The sequence below is a fragment of the Mesocricetus auratus genome, unplaced genomic scaffold (assembly GCF_017639785.1).
Source record: "Mesocricetus auratus isolate SY011 unplaced genomic scaffold, BCM_Maur_2.0 Super-Scaffold_100014, whole genome shotgun sequence".
Lineage (NCBI taxonomy): Eukaryota > Metazoa > Chordata > Mammalia > Rodentia > Cricetidae > Mesocricetus > Mesocricetus auratus.
The window spans coordinates 14,129,107-14,132,378 of record NW_024429197.1 but is presented as its reverse complement, the minus strand read 5'-3'; positions in this window follow the sequence as shown (position 1 = coordinate 14,132,378).

Here is a 3,272-nt window from a genome sequence, read left to right as displayed (position 1 = left end):
CCCCTGCACTCGCCTTAAAACGCATTTACACGGCTTCGGCCCATAGGTCTCCCCAGCGAGTGAATCGGATCCTCGGCGCCTCCGCTCGCTCGCTCCCCCCGGCTCCGGCCCCGCGGCCTGCGCCCCGCGCGCCCAGCAGCCACCGACCCCACGCCCCGCCTTGCGCTCGCCGCTCGCTTATATAAGCCCCGCCCGAGCCCCGCCCCCCCAGTGCCCCGGCCCCGCCCCTGCCCGCTGCGTAACCCGGGCAACCGGGTGCCGCCGGCCCATTGGTCGATTCGGACATAAAGCCTTCTGCTCTGCGGGGCTGCTCCGCAAAGCTGCGCAACTAGGCAGCTGCCTGGCCGGTGTCCGCGCAGGTCTACGCGTGGAAATCCTTAGAGTCCCAGGCATCTTCGCGGTCAGAACTGCAGGTCCTGCGTCCTGGGTCTCAAAGAGTGGTTCTGGGAAACTTTTCTGCCCCTGTCTGAAGTCGTTGGCTCCCGGCTCCTCGCCTGGTGAAGTTCTGACTCCTCCGTTGGAGCCCCAGTCAAATATCCTCTTCCTACGACCCGTTTTACTTAATCGCCTTTTCCAGGCGTCTTAGGCTCCCAACTCAAATGCCAGCCCAAATGTGTTCAGAGAGATGTTTTTTTTTTGTGGCTTCGCGAGTACAGAGCGATGCCTCCCTGTACTCCAGAATCCGCCAGATTCTGGTGAAATGCGGCTTCAACTCAAAGCGTGTCTCCTCTTCTATAGATATATTCCTGTTCATCCATCAGATTCTAGTGTAATGAATGTAATGTCTTCCTCTGCCGAGTCTCCTCCGACTCGGAAACGCACAGTCCTTGTCTTTGACGCCTCTCTCCTCTGACCGTTTGCTGAGATTCCTGGTCCCATTTTCCATTTCTTTGTCTGATGAAACTTCTCAGCGGATTTGTGAACACCGAGCACAGAGACTGAGAGCAGGGCCACTCGGAGTGCTTAGCATAGGGTGCTGCTGGGAAGCTAATCCAAGAGTTCCCTGGGGAGAAGTCAGAATGCTGGTTGTCTCTGAGCATGTAGTTACTGACTGGGAAAGGACATTAGCAGAACCTTTTGGGATGCTTGGTGATGGCTACAGAAGAGTGTGTGTGCTCCTCTGACTTATACAAATAAGATTAGTGCCTTGTATATGCTTTATGTATATTACATTAAGAATTTACAAGTTTTGTGGGGCGGTGGTGGTGCTCACCTTTAATTCCAGCTCTTGAGAGGCAGAGGCAGGTGGATCTCTGTGAGTCCGAGGACAGTCTGGTCTACAGAGTGAGTTCCAGGATAGGTTCCAAAGGTACAACAGAGAAACCCTGTCTCAAAAATAAAAAATTAAAAAAAGTTTTAAGCCAGGCATGGTGGCACATGCCTCTAATTCCAGGGAATCTCTGAGTTGGAGGCCAGCCTGATCTACCCAGCAAGTTCCAAGACAGCCAGATTGTTACACAGAGAAACACTGTTTCGAAAAGCAAACTAACAAGCAGCAAGAAAGAATTTTTAAAAAATTAAGAAAACCCTTGGTAGGGCTGGAGAGATGGCTCAAGAGGTTAAGAGCACTTGTTGGTCTTGCAGAGGACCCAGGTTCAGTTCCCAGTACTTACGTGGTTGTTCACATAACTCCAGTTCTAGGATATTTAACACTCTCTTCTGAGTTCCCTTGTCATCAGGCACTCTGGTGCACATATGCACATATGCATGCAAGGAAAACATTCATACACATAAAATAAAGAAAACTCTTGGCCTATAAATGCTACTGACTTGCCAAGAATATTTAAAAGTTTTATTTGGTAGAAATCTGTAGGTAGTTTCAATAACAAACTGTGTTTTAATTATTGTTTAAAGTGTATCTGGGGGCTGGTCCAAAGGTAGTGAGCTATCTCAATTGATTTTTCACACTCAGTTAAAGTGTATCTGGGACCAGGGATGTAGCTCAGTTGATGAAGTGCATCCTAGCGTGCACCACATAAGCAGGGTATGTTGGTACATGCCTATAATCCCAGCACTTAGGAGCGGGAGTGGGGACTGGAAGATCAGAAGTTTAAGGTCATCATCAGCTACATGGTGAGTTTGGAGCCAACCTGGGCTCCAGGAGACCTTGTCTGAATAAAGAAAGCAAAACAAAACCACCAGCCCATATGTAACAGTTGTTTAAGAACAGCCAAGATGCTCTGGGAAAAGAGCAATCAGCTGGTGTATAGATTATGGTAAAGCCTGTGCTTACAAGGATGGGACCCCATTTGCATCCCCATCCACCCAAAAGAAGGACTTCCTCCTCCAGATATCACAAAACATTTTATTTAGTTACAGTCTTTAAAATGGTGTGGTTCTGGGGCAGCAAAAGACAAAGAGAATCATCATATGGAAGGGAGAGCTTGCTATACAGTGAAAGCAGATTTCAAATTGGTGGAGCCAAGAACTTGATCTATCATGCGGATCCATGCATCTGCCAGGCTGCAGGCTTTCTGAAGCGAGGGGCACTTCCTGTCCTGCCTCAATATCTCCCCAGGAGATATTTGACAACTTAACCATATTATAGTACTCGAGTGAGGCGGGGCCATGGAGTCTAGGAAAGCCATTTTCTGATTTTCACCTTACCCGGGCCACACGTGAGAGCTGAGAGTCTTGGGTGAGTCACCCTTCCTGGGCCTCCTTTACCCCTGTGAACCATCCGGCTTCAGAATGAGTTCTCCTGCCCTTCTGCCTGGAAGCCTTGTGCTTTCCGTGCACAGAAGAATCCACTTTACACAAATAAGTTCCTGCTTTGAGAGATTAGCAGTTATCTCTGTCCTCTCTCTCCCTCCCTCCCTCCCTCCCTCCCTCCCTCCTTCCCTCCCTCCCTCCCTCCCTGCAGGGGCCTCCTCCTGTGAACAAGCATCAGAAAGGATAGACTGTGAATGCCATGGCAGAATCCTCAAAAGATGAGGCTCGGGAGGGGGGATGGGACAAACAATGTGGGCTCTACGTTTTGTTTCTGAAAAGAGAACTCACTAGTAGCTCAGGCTGGCCTAGAACTCACATGTTGTCAAGGCTATCCCCAAACTCATAGCAATCCTTGTGCTTTTTAGCTTCCCAAGGACCAGGAATACAGGTGTCAATCACCACACCTGGCTTCTACTGTTTTTGTTATTATAGCATTTATTTGTTTGGTTTGGATTTTTGTTTTTTGGAGTGTCTTGGTTTTTTATTTGTCTGCAACAGGATCTCATGTAACCCATGCTAGCCTCAAACTAGACAGATGGCCAAGAATGGCTTTGAACTCC